The sequence below is a fragment of the Narcine bancroftii genome, chromosome 3 (genome assembly GCF_036971445.1).
Source record: "Narcine bancroftii isolate sNarBan1 chromosome 3, sNarBan1.hap1, whole genome shotgun sequence".
In the NCBI taxonomy this organism is placed as follows: Eukaryota; Metazoa; Chordata; class Chondrichthyes; order Torpediniformes; family Narcinidae; genus Narcine; species Narcine bancroftii.
The window spans coordinates 138,976,540-138,996,217 of record NC_091471.1 but is presented as its reverse complement, the minus strand read 5'-3'; the positions used below and the strand labels follow the sequence as shown (position 1 = coordinate 138,996,217).

Sequence of the window (19,678 nt, the reverse complement as noted above, 5' to 3'; positions counted from 1 at the left end):
TTATTTGCATGGAAAGCTGATATTTAAAACCACTTTTACTGGTCAGAACAATCCTGCAGTTTAACCTGCCAACGAAGTTCTTGTCGACTTCAGCATGACATCATTAATGACACTAGAAATAACTAGAAATTATGAGTGTACAATTGTCCTTTTCTAATCTGATAAAAATGAAACAAAAGTGCATGGGATTTTGAAAACAGACTGTGGGCGAAAGCAATGTTAATATAAAACACATGGCCCTGGGTTTCTAAGCATTCTGAACTAGTGGGCATATTCATAATACCTGTGTGAATTTAGTGTAGATCTTGTCTGGGCTGAAGCCAAACAGGTGGAAATCTTTTTCCACGTGTTTTAAATCATTCTGGTATGCTGAACTGCAAGGTCCAGTTAGAGCCCTGGGGAAAAGAGTGGATGACATACAACAACTGTAGCACCAGAATTAATGAATATTCCGCAAAATGACTGCAGCATTAACAGTTATTTACCATGACTTAATAAAGTATTCTGTGACCTCATCTGTCAGTTGACAGCAGGGTAAAATATATTGGTGATTTTATCTACATTTGTATCTCACACCAACAGTATATTAACAACAGACATTCCAGAATTATTCAAAGAAAAGTCCACAACCAGGTAAAACGCTCTCAGCCTCATAAGAGCTAGCGATAATGCAGCCGATAACAATTTCAATTTCCATACATTGCAATTGAGCATCTTTGAACTGAAAGAGAAAAATCACTGTAAGTTCTGCCATAAATAACTTATGGAAGTTATTACTATTTACCAATTCTTAAAATGGTTAAACAACATTCAAGTTGAGACTGAAATATGGTCTGAAAGTTAATCTACACCAATTTACTGCCATTAAAACAGAATTAGCAAAATCTCTAAAGCTGGTTTCAAACGCTCTAAACAGTCCTGCAATTTATTAGCACCAGCACTAAGGAGCTGCCTAAAAGAATGTTCCTTTGTTTCATGAACAGCTCTGACCTCAGGAAATAGTGGTTAAAGGGTCACACAACATTATAACCAGCACTCTTTTGACTATTAGGTGGTGTTGACCAGGAATGAGTGAACGTTTAGATGAAGGGAAGTGAGGTGACAGAGCCAATATTATTGTCTCTTATAACCGGCCACCCAGCTACTTTCTCCATCTCCAGGTCACAATCCTCTCAATTTTATGCTGTCAACTTATTGATTGAATTATGAATAGATTGGATACATAGTGATGGGTTTCCATGCTATTTCCTCTCAATGACTGCCACAAAAATTCCACCTTTTGCTCGCCTGAATAATGCTCACAGAAAAATCACCCCATAGTGATTCCAGATACTACTTTCTGATTATCCTCTAAGGGGCTTTCTATTATGACTGAGTACTGCATTACAATCATTGCTGATTTGATCAGGAACACAGGCATAATGTTATGGATTACAAAGTCAGTCAGATTCACTCAGTTTAATTATTTCAGCTTTCAAGTCAAGAGATACTTACATTTTATTCTGCTATAACTCTTTCTTCTAATGTTCCATGCTCATACACATATTTATGGCAGAGATCTCAATCTCTTAGGTATTATTGATCCATGCTAGATTTTCATTGCAAGTACTATCCACATTCATTTTCCTGGTCTTGCCAAGTTCAGTTTAGTGTCTATACCATCTATTCCTCCCTTGACACCATAAAATGTCAAAAAGAATTCCTTACACTTTTTCCAGCTGAGGATGATCAGTGGTGCTAATATGGCTGAAATGTTACAAGTGACTTATCCGCTCAAGTTTGAGTGCTCTCCAGATCCTGCTTTCTGCAGATGTGATTTCCTTCTCTGTCTGAGGAATTACAAATGGAGCTGAACATTGTGCACACACAATAAAAATCCAACAATCTGACACTCTTGAGATTTTGGTGGTGCCAGACCAGCATATTTCCCAGATTATTGGATGTTATTCCTATCAAACCCAAATGCACATGTATGTCACTTTTTAATTGAATATTATACTATAAAATGTTTTTAAAAACTGATAAAGTTGCTTGGAAAAAAGGATATCTGGAAATGGAAAACTCAGCGTTCATACCATTGGACTGCCAAGGGAGAATATATTTTGTCGTACAGGGTGAATTTAAAGGAAGTGGGAAATATGCAAATACTCCAGATCAATTCAAGTTGCAAACCTATTTAATTGCTGACCCCTGGTGTTCTGGACCTCCGCCCTGGCTCTGGTATGATCAGCCCACAGACTGGAATTCCAGGCCCAGCTGCACCTCAGACCCTGGCTCTGGCACCAAATCCCATGAACTCGAGAATCCTGTCACACTTTGGATAAATAAATGAATGAGTGAGACTTTTGATTGTCAGGGTTTTAGAAAGAATTCTATGAAGGGAAGATTAGGCCTCTAGAGGCTGTTAAGGGAGGAGGAGTAAGAGAAAATGCTGCGCCCTCTGCACTGAATATGGAGACCGGTGGAGTGAAAGGTGAGGACAAGAGGAACTCCATCACTGTTCTGCTTGGAGTGAGGGGGTGGAGTTCAGAACTCTGAGAAATTGAAGAAAAGTGGGAACTGGCGCTATTGACCACAGTAGAAGGGAAGCCACATTCTCTGGAAAAGGGGACATGTCAGACGATCTGAATATTTTTTGAATATCTATCTTCTTTTATTGTCTTTTCTTTACCTCAGTGTTTGATTAGGGGAGGAGGAGAGGGTAGCAGGGGTAACGGGGTGGGGGGTAAGGAAGGCAATGTAATCAATGGTGTTATTGAGGGGGTGATCACTGTGGAAAGCTGAAAGGCATGGGGATGGGCAGATGTGGCCAGAAGGGTGGTCCAGTGGCTGGCAGAAATGATGAAGGATGATGTGCTGAATATGGAGGACGGTGGGTGAAAGGTTCTACTTGGAGGGAGGGGGTGGAGAATGGAACTCTGAGAAGTAGAAATGGGAACTGGCCCTACTTACCACAATATAAGGGAAATCCTATTCTCTGAAAAAGGGGGGATATGTCAGATGATCTGGAATTGAATGATTTACTAGTGCATGTGTCCTTGGTTCCTTCCCTTGAAAGTTCACCTCCTGCACTTAAAAAGGAAGGTACTGGGGGTAATAGAGAGATGCGTAGAGGATGATAAACAGACAAAGGAGTTATTGAGGGGGTGATCCCTGTGGAACATGGAAAGGAGTGGGGATGGGTAGAAGTGGCTAGTGGTAGGGTCTAGTTTTACTCTATTGTTTAATTATTTCCCACCATTATGTGCTAGATATTATATAACTGCAAAACTCTGAATGATTCATTACGAAAATAGATCTGCCAGATAGACTCAGCAGGTTAAGTTATATAAGTGGAAGAAAAAGAATGGTCAAAGTTTCAGGCTGGAACACATCATCAAGATTGAGGGTATAGAGAGAAGATAGCTAGCTTTGTGAAAATAGGGTGGGAGGGGTCTGTCTTGGGAAAACTTATACCTCTCATTTTGTTCATTTTAGATTGGTCACAGTGTTTGAGCTACCGAAAGAAAATAGACACACACACCGAGAGCAGTTCAGTTTATACAAATGTTTATTACAAATCCAAAAGCTAATTTCAAACTACAATATGCAAGCCGCTTTCCAACTATACTTATCAACGCCTGGACTGGTCCCAACTGCCGAAGTGAGGCAATGACTGCACACTTGCAGTAGGTTGTCAGGGTGCCGGTAGCAGCTTCTCCACCTCCCCCGACTGGGACATTGGCTGGACTCTAGAAGTTCTTCTTCTTGCTGAGAGATGTTGCCACCTCTCGGAGAGTCTCAAACTTCGGCAGCGGGACCATGGCTTATATTACCGAAAAACTGCTTACCCAAGCACCTATTCCCAGCACAACGAGAAAGATAAGCGAGCCTGCTAGGCTTTATATATCGAATAACATAATTTTCAGCTTATCACTTTGAATACAATGGTTTATTTTGCATCAAGGCTAGGCCTCTGACAGTCTGTGACCAAAACAAGCAGGAAGATTAAATGTTCTTGGTACACAGATGTCCTTTCTTCAGTTAATTGCATCTCTGGCCCCTCGGTGGAATTTAGCTTATGTCTGTTGATTCTAAAACAACAAGTAGGTTCTCAGCCTTGCAGAAGAAAGGCTGCAAAAGTAAGAAACACGATTTAAATCTTCCATTACAGGGTCATACAGGAGCCAATAGAGGATGGGTGAAACAGTGATAGGTGAAGGATAATGACAGAGGCAGTTGATTGGCAGGTGCCAGACAAAGGGAGAAAGAAGCAAGAGAGAGAAAAGGGTCAGTTGGAGGAAAATACAGGGCAAAATGAGGTGATAGGTGGAGACAAATGCTGGTAGTATTGGAATCTGATGGAAAGAGAAGGTGACAATAATATTGTAAAGAGAGACCAGATTGAACTGAGAGGGCTAGGAGAAGGAGATGGTGAGGGGGAAGAATCTTGATGGTGAAATGGAGGTGGTAGATATTGGAATGAGAGAGAGAGAGAGGGATAAAATGGATAGGAATCCTAGGTGAATGTGGGGGAAAGGGGTCAAACATGGGAGGGAAGGGGAGAGAATGAAAATTACTCAGAAGAAGAGGGGAGGGAATTATTGCTTGTAATTGGTCTGTCGACTGTTCAGATGGAATATGAGATGATGTGACTCTAGTTTACATTGAGTGTCTGACAGTGAAGAAGCCCAACATGGAGAGGATGGTGTGGAAATGCGGAGAAGAGTTGAAATGGGATGCCACCAGGAGATAAAGAAGGCCATTGCTGACAGAATGTGGATGCAGAATTGTCTGTAAGTCTATGCATTGTCCTGTTGATGTAGGGGAGGTCAGATCAACAGCACTGAATGGAGCAGATGAGGTTGGTGAAGGAACAACTGGATCTTTGCCTCACTAGGAAGGGCTGATGAGGTCCCTGGAGGCTGTTAAGGGAGGAAGAGAAAGAACACCTTCCGCACTTACAGGGGAAGGTACTGGGGTAACGGTGGGGGGGGGGGGGGGAGTGGGGAGTGGTTAAGGAGGGCTATGTAATCAAGGGAGTTATTGAAGGAGTGATCACTGTGGAAAGCAGAAAGGCTTGGGAATGGGTAGATATACCCAGAAGTGAGGTCCAACGGCTGTCAGAAATAATGAAGGATGATGTGCTGAATATGGAGACCGGTGGAGCGAAAGGTGAGGACAAGAGGAACTCCATCGCTGTTCTGCTTGGAGTGAGGGGGTAGAGTTCAGAACTCTGAGCAATCGAAGAAAAGTGGGAACTGGCCATATTGACCACAGTAGAAGGGAAAGTCACATTCTCTGGAAAAGGGGGGACATGTCAGACGATCTGAATGTTTTTTTGAATACTCTATTTTCATTTTGTGGACAGCATGTATCAAGAAACAATAATCACTTAGATACATGAATTGAAATGAAAGATCAATGATACAAACTGCCTCTCCTCCTGCTCCTCCCCCAATCAAACCCTGAGGTAAAGAAAAGATTAAAAAAAAGAAGATAGATACAAAAAAAAACAGAGGAGTAAGAAAAGAGGAAAGAAAGAAAGAGGGACTGTCAGGATCTGGGATCCACTTCAAAGGATCTCATTCCTTTTCTTTCCTAGATCACTAGTAGGGGAAAGAACAAGGACGTGAAACTCAGGAACTGAATAAGTGTCATTAAATATTCAACCCTCCATTCAGCAAGCATGGCTGCCATGCCTGCATAATACTTCTTCCTGAGATTATAAGTAATTTTCTCCAGGGGACCACAACTATGTATTTCCGCATTCCATCAGGCTATGTCCAGAGGGGAAATCAGACTTCCAAGTAACCGCAATACATTTCCTGGACACTGCCAATGCAATTTTAAGAAATTCTAATCGATACTTGGACAGTTCATTTATGATTTTATGTCGACAGCATTTCCTAATAGAAACAATTCTGGACTTTGTGGTGATTGTTTCCCAATAATTTGATTTAATAAAATTCTTAAATTTTCATTTCAGTGCATGACCAGGTGGAATATAAAAAAGGTTTCTCTTTCTTCATTGCTTCTAAGGCATATATCCGATATATTAGAATTTAATTTAAGCATCTTCTGCGGGATAAGTTATAGCTGATGCAAAAACTTATATAGCCCCAATTTATATCTTACATTTATTGTTTTGATCATGTTGTCCTGGCATAAATTGGACCAGTTCTTATGACCAACACTAATATGCAAATCTGATCCCCACCTTTGTTTTGATTTATATAACTCCTGCTTAGGGTTGTCCAATTAGATGATATGGAATTGAGTTATTAATTAGTGCATGTTTCCTTGGTTCTTTCCCTATCATGTTGCTTCCACAAATCAATATGCATACAATTCAGTGTTGTACTTCTCTGGGATGGCACCTTAGTGGGATAATGTGCCAGGTTCTGGCATCTACAACGCATATCGAGGAAGATAATAACATGAAAGTTACATGTATTTTGTTGGTTGCTTTGATGCAACACATAATTTTTACTGTTCATAAATAGTAATAGAATAAAATACCCTTCCTATCCCACCAAGATTTTCCGGTATTGTCTTTCTACATGAAAGCTACTTGAGTGATAATAAATTTCCTGGGATATCTATATCATTAAATTGCCTTTGTCTACACAAGGTATACTGACTTTGTCAAGTTGCACATTTTAGCTGTGATAAACCGCTCCACTGTTTAACTGCACAAGGATGGAAGAAATTGAAGAGGGATTTACAAACCTTTATAGGGTTAATAGTGCATTATATTACCATCCTGACATTCTGCAAGGGAATTCATGCAACACAATTGACAAAATCAGTATGTTTCTGTGTATTTAATCACAGAGTGATTGAGCAACAGAATACTGTTCATGGAAGTGATGAACCACAATTTTCTCTGCAAATACCCTTCTGAAAGGTAATTCCAGGGCATGAACTCACTTTATTTAATAAATTGCAAATCTTAGGTTTTCCTAATGTTACCCACATTTTAGCATTTCCTTATTACTTTAATTCCAGAAAGCTGCTCGCCACTTCCTGCACAGTCCAATCTACTGCAAGTTCTCATTTTAGTGCACATATTGATATTTTGGGCCATATGCCCATGCAGAACAGACATGCAATCACAGTTGCATGAATAATTTGGGAACTTGGCATCTTCTTTAAGTGATCAGTGGGGTGCTGAAGGAATAGTTGATACCTCATGGAAAAGGTAAATTCACATGAATGGCCTCTTGGCTGTTGCTTTAAATATTGTTCCAACTTTCCACAATGATTCCTGAGAGAGCTCATTGTATTCTATTCAATGATGCTTGGGAATTTTCAGCACAAGCTCATAAATAGGGGCCTTATTTGCTGAGATATACCTGTTTGCACATTCTGTTAGTTTTCAGTCTGAGGAAACAGATGTGCCACTGGCTGAGATGTATGAGATACACAGAGTTGAATCCTGTTAATTGGGATATGCTAGTGAAAATGAAAATGTCATGCTTATCACATCAGTGGTGATGGATAAAATCCAGCAGTGGTAACTTCATTGCAGTTGATGATGTAGAACATTTGTCCTTGAAGGGAATATTCCTATTAACATGCAGAGATTGAACAAAGGAAAGCCTTTAGATTTCTAGTTTGTGAAGAAAATCCCATGATTTTGTTGCTGGAATAGTGTTTTTATGAATAGGTTTCTGGCACAGCTTGTTTTTAGGTTTGTGCAGGAAACAGAGCTGGAACGTCAGCCATCATTTTTGCTTTAGTGACATGATAATCTCAGTGTGAGTTACATCTTTGTGCTGTGCATTTGAACCAAACATATACTGTTTCTACAATATTTTTCATGAAGATACTTCCGATTTCACTTGAGGTTCAGCCAAAAGCTAATCTTGCAGTGCAGAATTATTCATTTCTTTTTTTTAAATCAGACCTTATGGATTTGAGATGACAATATACAGGAACTCTAGGGTAAAAAAGAGACACAATTTTGTATTTTTATCAAATGAAAATGTAAAATAAAAACTGGACTTGTTAGAAATTTGAGCGAGAAAGCAGAAAATTCTGACAATTTCAAGTCAGGAAGCATCTGAAGAGACAGGAAACAGAATTAACAATTCAGAGCTGGGCTGGAGATCACAGTTGCAATGAAGGGTCTCTGACCCAAAATGTTAACCCTTTGCCTTCTTCCACAGATTCTGCCTAATTTGTTTCCTGTTCTCTTTTATTATTCTATTAGATTCTAAATACCCTCCCCACCTGGCAGTCCGTTGGCCTATCGGTCACCAACCCTCCCACGCTTTGGGGCTGCTTCGGCACGTTGCAATGGTGGCACAATATGGGATGAATGGCCACATTTGTTACCCATAATCCCTCATACAGCTGGAACCACTCTGGGAAGTACAAAACAGTTCCAACTGCATGAGGGATTATAGTTAATGAGGACAGCTATTGTGCTGCTGTTGCGGTGTCTAAGCGGCCCGCTGTTGTCAGAAGGTATGAATATTATATTTTTAATTTTAATCATCTACATGATGCAGCGCACATTACGAAGCTTACCCTGCTTGCCTATTTGCCTTTTCACATGGTAGGGAGAGGGTGGACTGGGAAAATAACCCGGGTTCGTACGGCCAAGTTCGCAGGAGGATTCCTGGGAAAATTTTCTGGGAATCTTCACTTCACATTGCAGTTTGAAAGTCCGACTGACTCTCCATGGATGCTACCTAACACTAGAGTTTTTCCAGTTTCTCTTTATTTGCTCAGGATTCTAGCAACTGTAGATCATGTGAAATGTTTTCTGTCCCACACCCTATCACCTCTGGACTTATCCCCCTTTAGTCTTGATAAAGGGTCCAGACCCAAAAGCAGTGACTAACCATTTCTACCCATGGAAGTTGTCTGACCTGAGGTGCCCTGGCAAATTTTTGTCTGTAGTTACTGTGCATTTTGTCAAAAAAATTACCTCATGTCCTGATCTATTACAGAGGTTTGAAAAGGAAAAAATGCATTGGTGAAAATGTACATTACTTTGAGAGGTGCACGTAGCAGTCTCAGTCTGCCCAGTTAGCAATGCACTTGCACTACTAACATTTTCCAGTAAATGCCTGCTCAAAATAGCCCCTATTGTATCTATCCTTGAAGAGTGGTGGACAGTTTAACAGTAAGTGAACACTTAAGATTCAGTACCATATATAACTCATCAGATGATGAAGAAGATAATATCTTATAGGGATTAGTGTTTCATCTTGTATTCGTATGTGTGCGTTCTTAGACAGCACATGGATGAGGAAAAGATTCTTTACTTAAGCGATGTTGTAAACAGCCACCATGAGTTAGGCCATGAGGCTGCAAGCCTCCATTACAGATCTGCATACTGTGTGTCAGCCCCCTGCTGGCAGCCAGTTCTAATCAAACAGGAGCTATAATCCTTAAGGTCTTGCTCATTGCATGGCAACCATGATCACTATCATTATATCTCCCTTTCTTAAAACAAAAATAGTTTACTTTTAACTAACATATTTTCTTTGTATAACTGCATTTGTAACTTTAACACCAGGAACTTGCATTTTCATTATTATCAACATTGTTAACATTTTAAAACTTGTTTTGTGTGTTGATATTTACATATACTAAAACTTGAAGAGTGAATAAGATAGCACTACTTCATTCTCTAACAAGAGTCTTAAAATTTGCTCAAAGAGTTTCTTTGCAGGATTCATGTGTCTTGACAATCTGCTGATTGATTGTCCTTGAATCTGAGTTGTTGACTCAGATGATGTCTTCTCAGGTGTGCATTCAGGTTGTTCAGCAGAATCAGTTTTTCCATCTACTGTGCTGGTCCCATTTGAAGATCTCGACAATTTCTTTACAGAACAGCACATTCATCTGTCTGAATGGTGTATGATCTTGGTTGGACTTCACTAAGGACAGTTCCCTCCTGAGACCATAAGTTTGTTTTGTATTTTAGCCTTACTTGGTCGCCAGTGTAGGGTTCCAGTTGGTTTTTTGTTCCTTACTTTCTCCCCCTCTTTTGTTTTTAGGAGGTTCTCCTGAATGGGTACGTTTGATCTTAGCCTACATCCCATAAGGAGATATGCTGGTGACATACTGCACTTGAAAGGCATTGTGCAGTATACTATCATGCTCTGGCAGAACTCTGTTCCACTGGCTTTTGCCTTGTACATCACTGACTGTACCAATTATTCCACTATACCATTGAACTGTGGAAAATGAGGACTTGACATGTTGTGTACAAAGTCCCACTCCTTCATAAACTATTGGAACTTTAAATTGCAAAACTGGTGTCCATTTTCTGTGAAGACCTTGCTTGCCATGCCATGTCTGGAGAATATGGCATTCATACCTGTTATTACAACATGTGCAGTGATGGTGTTCAGTTTACACACCTCTGGATACAGAGAGTAATAGTCTGAGACTACAAGATAGTCATTCCCTTGACATTCAAATAGGTCAGTGCCTACATTCTGGTGAGGTCTGCATGATGCTGGGTGGGGCTTTAGTGGTTCTGCAGGATTGCTTACTTGATATTTCCAGCATATTGTACAATTTAACACTTCATTTGTTATATCATTGTTGATTATTGGCCAGTACATCACCTCTTGTGATCTTTCGATTCCAAGATGTCCTCCATGGATCCTTTTTAGCATCTTTTTTTTCTCAGAATCTTTTGGATAAGGATTTTGCTTCCTTTGGAGATGATTTCTTCAACCTCTGATAATTCTGCCCTGCAGTTCCAGTACTCTGAATCGTCAGGTGAGCAATCCTGCTTCATGTTGGACCATCCATCCAAGATGTTTTTTTCTCATTTGTCTCAGTCTTTCATCTTTGTCTCTGACTTTATGAGCTCCATTTTTGCAACTGATGTGATCATGTCCATGAAGTCATTCACATCTTCATCCATTTTGCTGTTCGTGGGCACTCTCGTGTCAACAGCTCTTGACAACAAATTTGCTGTCTACATTAGTTTACCTAGAGTGTACACTCAGTCTATAGTGTGGCAGCCTAAACATCATTCTTTGTACTCTAAGTGGACATCCATTTAATGGCTTTTGGAACAATGCAATCAAGAGCTTAATGGTCAGTCTCTACACTAATTGCTTGTCATGTCACAAACTGATGAAATCTTCCACATACATATGTGATGCTTAGCAGTTCCTTTTCAATTTGAGCGTATAGTATCTTTGTGCCTGTCATTGAGTGTGAAGCATACACAATGGGTTGCCAGTCATCGTATTTTTGCAGAAGAACTGCATCAAGCCCACTATGTGATGGGTCTGATGATATCTTGATGGGTCTCATTGGGTTGTAAAACTTCAGAACTGGTTCCTCTGTGAGCAGTTTCTTTAGTTCCCTCCATGACTTTTCATGCCCATGATCCCACTCCCATTCAATGTTCTTTTCTGTTCGTCTTCTCAATGGAGCCATCTTTTCTGACAGGTTGGATATGAATTTACCCATATAGTTGAACATTCCATTAAACCTCTGTATTTCCTTTTTGCATTGTGGCCTTGGCATGTTCCCAATGATGGACACCTTTCTGGGATCTGGTCTGATGCCCTCACTGCCAATAATATCTCCAAAAATGTTAGTTCTGTCACCCCAAGCTGGTATTTCTCTCTATTCAACTTCAGGTTGTTCTCCTTGTTGCTTCCAGCACTTTCCTTAGTCTCTCATCATGCTTCATTCTCGTGGTTCCCCATACTATGATGTCATCCACTGAGGCATCAACTCTGTCCAGGTGCTCATAGACCATATGATAATTTTGTGAAACACTTCAGGAGCTGAGGCAATTCCGAATGGTAAACTTAGGAATCTATATCTGCCAAATAGGCTATAGAACATGCACAGTCTTGAACTTGCTTCATCCAATTTTAACTGCCAATAACTTGATGATAAACTTTGGATTTGCAAACTGTGACATGATTTCTTCACGCATCGGAAGTTTAAAATATTCACTCTTTATTGCTCTGTTTAGATCTATTGGATCCAGGCAAATTCTAAGCTTTCCATTCTTTTGTTCCACAACAACGAGTGAACTCACCCACTCCGTTGGCTCTTTTGAATCATATTCAGGCTTTTCATCCTGTCTAAATCTGCTTTTAATTGCTTTGAAGCGCAAATCGAACTTTTCTGCATGGGTGTATTATCAGTGGCACACATTTATCCACTCTGATCGTGTGTTCTCCTGGAAGGCAGCCTAGACCCTGAAATAGTTCACTGTACTCATTCATGAGTTAATCATAGACTGTCTCTCCTTTGCTTTCCACAATGAGGATTCTTTTCACCAGGTTCAGTTTCTCACAGACTGTTAAACCTAGTATGGCCTGTACATCCTTTGGTACCATGATGAATGCTAGCATATTCTCTCTCCTTGTGTTTCACTTTGACCATGCATTCTCCTTGTCACCTTCACTTATGTTCCATACATCTTTTGTCTGGGTCTAATCTTCTTAAAATCGGTCTTTGATATTAAATTAATTTGTGCTCCAGTATTATCCAATTTAACTAAAATGTACATGTCATTCACTTTTAATCTCAACATCCAGTCTGTTTTTTTTTCTTGTTCTTTGTTACAACATCTACATAGAATTCCTTTATCTCCCTTTCATCTACTGCATGAACCTTGCTTTGTTGCATTTGGTTCCTAGAGGAATGGGCATAATGGCTACTTTTGTTGCACATATTGCATAGTTTACCATATGCTGGACACTTTTTTTGGTAGGTGTTCTGTACCGTTTCGATGACATGGCTTTCGATTGTCCCTTTCACTTTTGTTCACTGGCCACATCTCTCTTTCCATTTTGGCACTTTTTGTTAAACAGTTTATGTCCGTTCTTGCTCACTGCATCCACGTTGCAGCTAGTTTCGCTATACAGCTCTTTTGCCTGTAATTTTACACTTGCTGTAGCCCTACAGAGTGCTATGCGTTTTTCCAGGTCTAGATTTTGCTCCCTTAGCATACTTTCCCTTAGACTATTATCTGGAATACCACACACAAATCTGTCTTTTATCAGCAAGTCAGTCAGACCACCAAATTCACATGTTTTGCTTCTGTTTCTTAATTCAGTCCCATACTGATCAATTCTTTCTTCCATGTGAAAAATCTGTTCCTTTCAAATGTCACGTTGCGTTTTAGGTATGCAGTATGCCTCAAACTGTTCGATTTTTTTTTCCAGTTTCATTTTGACTCCTTCAGCAGCAAATGTGAAGATATTATATACCTCCAGTGCTTCATCACCCATGACATTTAAGAAAACTGACACTTTTCTCGTCAGCTCTGACTGCCACTAATTACAATCCAAAATACTGTTTAAACCTGCTGACTTTATATTTTACCTTTTAAAGTATTTCCTTTCAATTCCTATCATCCCACTTCTGACACCATCTTTCATCTTCATGTGTCAGTTTTCATGGATGAAGGAAAAGGTTCTTTACTTTAAACTTGATGTAAGCATCACCATGAGGCATGCCATGAGGCTGCAAGCCTCCATTACAGATCTTGCACACTGTGTGTCAGCCCCTTGCTGGCACCCAAGTCTAATCAAATGGGAGGTATATTCCTTAAGGCTTTGCTTGTTGCATTGTTAACCATGACCACTAGACTTGAACTGGTGAGTTTCAGATAATAGTTCTGCCATATTAGCACAAACACTTTTTCGCTATTTCATAGAAATAACATTCTCAATAGCCCAATATTAACATATACCAACTTGAAAATAGAACAGGATGAAGATTGAATATTTTGTGGATTTTTCCTTCTGCCTGATTCTTCAAAGGATGCCCCTACTTAAATGAATGGGAGAATTGGACTACAGGCCAGAACCAATTGTCATTGACTAGTTCCAGACAGCTACAATGATAGTTTCTTCCTGACAATAGGGAAAATTGACCAGTTTTGTCCAGTCCACAACAAATATGACAAATCAATCTCCTCTTCAGTCTCCTCTCAGTCATGAGCTTGTTGCTGTCGTGGGCTGTGCCATTAAGTGACACTTCTCTGGCCAATGACTCGCTCACTATAGCTCACTTTTGATTTTAATTGGAGTACTTGGCTTCAGATATTATTTTAACTTTGGTTAAAATGTGAAATATTGAGCTGAATTCTAGATCTGAGGTGAGGATCACTGACATTGAAAACTTGAGTGAGAACAACATCGTGGTAATGTCCTAAAATGCAGGTAAACGGAATTACAAGGTAAAAAATTCTCCCTGCTTGGAGTTTCATCATTTCCTTGGGGCAGCAGTTCATAGCGCAAATGCTCAATTACTGATCAATTACAAACTTTCCCTCCATGAATAGATCAGAAGTTTGATATTTGCACAATTTATTTTCATCTCTGTAATAATGAAACAGTGTAGAAAGTCATTTACCTTGTGACTTCCCAGAACCCATTAAATGTCTGAAAAGTACAAGTCATCTTTGTGTTGGACTATTTTCACTTGTCTGATTGAGGGCAGATTGGACTCAAGGTGCTCAATAGCATCAAGAAAAAGAGCCTCCCACATAAATGTCACACCACTCTCTATACTCACTCTCTCCATTAGCAATACGATGTAGAAGAATCATATCAGCTGCCAGCAGAACAAATACATTGAATCGCATTGCAATGGCACATTACTGGAGTGGATATGATTCATAGAGCAGGATATGTGAACAGGCCTGCTGGTCATATTGCCACAATTGCTTCATGGATGTAACAGGGCACTACAGTGAGGGGAAATAATTCAGGTGAGCAAGATCCAAGTGTTGTAGATTGTACCATGAATACTGCATCACAAATTCCACCCACCTGCCTTACAGGCATCATATGAAGGGTGGCACAGTTAGCATATCAGGGTGGCACAATTAGCGTAGTGTTTAGTGAAATGCTATTGCTGTGTTACTGACCTGGGTTCAAATCAAGCACCGTCTGTAAGGAGTTTCTATATTCTCCTCGTGTCTGCATGGATTTTCTTTGGGGGCTCCAGTTTCCTTCCACCCTGCCTGGGTGTATTTGGGTGGCATAGGCTTGTGAGCCGGAGGGGCCTGTTACTGTGGTGTTTGTCCAAATTTAAATTTAGGGTGGCATGGTTGGCATAGCAGGTAGCACAATGCCTTTACAGCACCAGAGATCAGAACCAGGGTTGAAATCCTGCGCTGTCTGTAAAGAGTTTATGTATTCTCCCCATGTCTGCGCAAGTTTTCCCCTGGGGCATTGGTTTCCTCCCACTGTTTGAAACGTACCAGGGATTTTAGATTAATTGGGCGGCATGGACTCATGGGTCAAAATGGCTTGTTACCATGCTGTTTGCCTAAAAATTCAAAAATATAAAAATGTAATCATACACAAAACAGATCTGGAAGTATCATTGAGCTGCTTCCCAGAAAGCCACCTAGATGTTTTAAAACGCATATTCCATTATTTGTCCTTCAAAGTGGCTAAACCTTAGAGTTATGACAAAGAAGTAGAGAAATAAGGAGGATTTGATAGAGATTACTAACAAAGACCAAATAATCCTGATTATTCACAGAGTTCTGCAGCTGCATCATTTCAATATCAGTTCTATCAGTTTACATATTTCAAATGAATATTATACTTCCTTCTGTGTCAGAAATTGACAAACGTTGATATCAATGACCAAGTGAAAGGCATGCTAGTGGCTTGAAGCACCAGCTACTTGCCCATTGGTCTTCTTTAATTGGCTAGACCATTATATTCATGGCCTGCGCCTTGTGCAGCTGGAATATGATAAGAAACCACCCCCTCCACACCCCCCAACCCCCAAATAATGTATAGTTTATTAGTGCTTGCTTGTTCTTGCCTTTACACAGGTACGTATACCAAAGTGGAGCCCTCTCACCTACTCTCTCCTTTTACCATGCTCAGTATCTGCTTCCTCATGACTCTGAAATGGAAATGAGGAGCAAGAGTTCAGAGTTACAATTGATGAGAGAGAGATGAATGACTGATCCAGACAGTTGCATTTTGTTACATAGATAAGGGAGCCATTTTAGCATGAAGAAATGATCTCCTTAAGCCCAATCTACCATCTTTTTCAGTTGTCACACACCTCATAGAACTTATGCCTGCAATATTCAGTGTTGTTTCCTTTACTGAAAATAGTATATGAATGCCAGCATTAATTGCTCTGCAGCTGAATATTGATGAAGCAGAAGACTTCTTTTGGTAAAGCTCTTAGTGCCTATTCTGTTGTCCCCAGACCATCAGCCACTACAGCAGACTGGCCAACACAGTTGATGTTCCCTAATGCAGCCGGAATTGAGCTTGTGATGATAGATTTATACAAATGGTTAATCATTAAATAAGCCATCTGACCTAGTTGGTAAAAGGAATTTTTCTGATAATTTTGGACGTACTTTACAGTTACCTAGATGATCTAAGTTTGAAATTTTACTTACTAAGGGTGGCAAGAAGGGATTTATATCTGAGATGTATGCTTTATTATAGAATAAAATGCTTAAGACTGATATTCACCAATCTAGATTAAAATGTGAAAAAGATTTAGCAAGATGTATCTCTCAGCATGATTGGATGAATTTATATAAGGATAGAATGACTAAAATTGTAAATGTAAGGTCGTGACTAGTTCATTATAATTTTATTCATCATATTTAACTCCAGAGAAATTAAGGAAATATGTTTATTTCTTCGGATTTATGTTTTAGATGTCATAAGGAGTTAAGTTGTTTTTTTACATTCTACTTGGTTATGGGAGACGGTGAAACCCTTAAGGAACTTTTAGAAGTTATTTTGAAAGTGATACTTTCATTAGATCAGTGTTTTTGTTGGGTTGTATTAAGAGATTGAGTTTAGAATTAAAATTAAATAAATTTCAATTTGCTTTTTTGAGATTGGCTTTAGCAGTGGCTAAAATGTTTGGCAATTACTTGGAAAAATGAGATTGATTTGAGTATTCAGAGATGGCATATGGAGATGAGATCTTGTATTCTATTGGAGAGAATAACATATAATTTACATAATAATTATTCCTTTTTTAGTAAAAATTGGAGCCCGTATTTGATTATATGGGATTGAATTATTAAATCCCTTTCCACACGTTTGTGGTGTTGCTCCAAACCATGGTAATTAATTGATGAATTTTATGTTATATGATCCCCTCTTTCTTTCTTTCTTTCTTCTTTCTTTTTGGGGATAGATTAGAGGGTGTGGGAAGGGGTGAGTGGGTTAGGGAAGGGGGTGGGGGTTGGAGGAGTTTAATTTTTTTTAATATACAAAATCATGTATGTATTTTGTTTTTTTGTTAAGTTGCATTCATTATTGTATGTTTAACATGTACATCATGATTTAATAAGTACAATTTAAAAAAACCTTTTGTCTCATATGACACAATCTCCAATGCAAACATATCCATCCTTGCATATGAGGAAGGAATGACCACCTTAAGAAATCCCTTTGGTAATCCTTTACTAATCACAGAGCACCTATGGCATAGAGAATATTTAACGTGGTGTGTGAGTGGAAATAAAAAGGTTGAGAACTACTGATCTAGATCTCTTTACATCATGTTATCTGGTCTCACTCCATTTTAATAATAATGACATTTTCTTTTTAATATTTCCTTCCAAGATGGATAACAGTACATTTTCTCACATTATGCATCATCTGCCTAAACCTTCCTTGGTCATTGTATTTGTCAATTTGCAGACTTTTTCTGAATAGCATCTATCTGTATATCATCACCAAATGTGGCTGCATCGCATCAAGGTACTTTATCCAAGCTATTAATATTGATTATAAATAATTAAGCAGTCATTCCTATGGCACTCCATCAGACGCTGATTTTTAATCCAAAAATGATCCATTTATCCCAACTCTCTGTTTTGTATTCAATTTTCTATTTCCTTATCCATGTTAATATATTATCCCAATGTTGATACACTTTATCAAATGTATTTTGGATGTTCAAATATACAATGTTCCCTGGTACCATTTTAATTTAGACGTACTGCACAATAGCAGGCCCTTTTGATCCAGGAGCCCATACTGCTCAATTGCATCCAATTGACCTACTACCCCTGGTATGATTTGAACAATGGGAGGAAACCCACACAGACACAGGGAAAACATACAACTCCTTACAGATAGTGCAGGAGTCAAACCCTGGTCCTGGTTGCCGCCGCTTGTAACAGCACCCTTTATCTACTCCATTTTTCTGGATCCTAAAAAGGAATTCCAGGAAATTTGTCAAACATGATTTCCCTTTCATAAAGTCATGTTGACACTACTTGATTGTCCTAACATTTTCAAAAAAGTCCTGCTTAATATTGAAATCTGACATGGTTCCAATGGGAAATGTTAGCCAACAAGTCCATAATCTCCTGCTTACTTTTTCTCTTCTTTCATTATATTTTACTGTTTGTTTTTTTGCAATTCTCTGGGAACGCTTCAGAATCTAGGGAATTTTAGAGAATTGTAATATGACTAGTTCTGCAGTAATTTCCTTAAGACCTGAGGATGCAAGCCATCAGGTCGACAGTTCTTGTTAACCTGTAACCCATTAGTTTGCACAGTCAAAACAAACTGCAAGAGGAGCTCAGTATCTGTGGGGAGAAAGGATTTGACAATATTTCAGGTCGAAGCCCAGCAAGAGAACTCTGTTTGTAAAATGTTTTTCTCATGATACACATTGTTTTGGGTTCTTTCCTCCTTGTCACTCCTTGTTAATTGGCTATGATTTTTGGGGTGCTTATTCTGCAAGGATCAATCCAAAATAATTATTTAGAATCTCTGCCACTTCATTCCCATTTCTGATTCCACAACCTCATCCTACAAGAGATTATTGTTTACTTCAGCTGCTGTCTCCATTTTAAAACTCTATAGATCCTTACTTTTTTAAAGAAATATTATTTGTCTCATACCCTACTTTCTTTCTCCTTACAACTTATATTTCGATATCCTGTGCTGGCTTCTAAACACACCCCAATCTTATGGACTACTATTAATCATGGCAATAATGAATGGACTTTTTTAAAAATTGATGCCACCTTAATCTTGAATTTGCATGATGAAAGCATTTTGTTGAGCCTTTCTTTTTCAGTCAGAATCCTGATCCTTTTCCTCTCATTATCCAATTTTCCACCTGAAGGGAAAGATGGACAAGGTTTGCAATTGAGAAGCAAATTGGAGATTTGGTGAACTTGTGTTAACAAAATGATGCAATGGATAGGAAGTATAATGGTATGAAATTAAGGAGGTGTGAAGTGTAATGGGAGTGTGTGGTTTGCAGGGTATATAGTTGTGGAAAGAACAATTGGTTTTACCAATGTGTGGGAAGAGAATGGAAAAAATGTGTGAAAATAAGAGATGAATGTGTTTAAAATAGAAGGTGTGCTCCTGGACTTGCTGTAACTTTCAATATTTTTCATAAATGTTCAAGCAAAATAGGATTAGGGAGTGCTAATTCACTTTGAGAGATGCACTTTCACTTTACAAACTTGACATGCACAGAAAAAATGCATCAATCAGGTGGAAATAAAGACCCGGTATTAAAATCATCCTCACATCATGCTCACACGTTTCTTTGAGATTGCTGTTCCTTTTTGTTACCCTGAGTTAAAACCTGGACTGATGCTTCTTGCATCCAAATACATATGTTTCCAGTCTTCTGCACTCATCCACCTGATATAAATTTCAGTGCTGAATATACTTGGCATCAGGACTTCACTTTCTTTTTACTC

The 19,678-nt window shown here is 39.1% G+C and overlaps 1 long non-coding RNA gene across 1 annotated transcript in view; it reads left to right on the top strand.

Moving 5' to 3' along the window:
• The first annotated feature begins 546 nt into the window (after nt 1–546).
• LOC138756244 (uncharacterized) overlaps nt 547–19,678 on the top strand; it is a 39,591-nt gene continuing 20,459 nt past the window's right edge. The window contains exon 1 of the long non-coding RNA XR_011352898.1: nt 547–633. This is a non-coding gene — a long non-coding RNA (uncharacterized lncRNA). The remainder of the gene's footprint in view (nt 634–19,678) is intronic.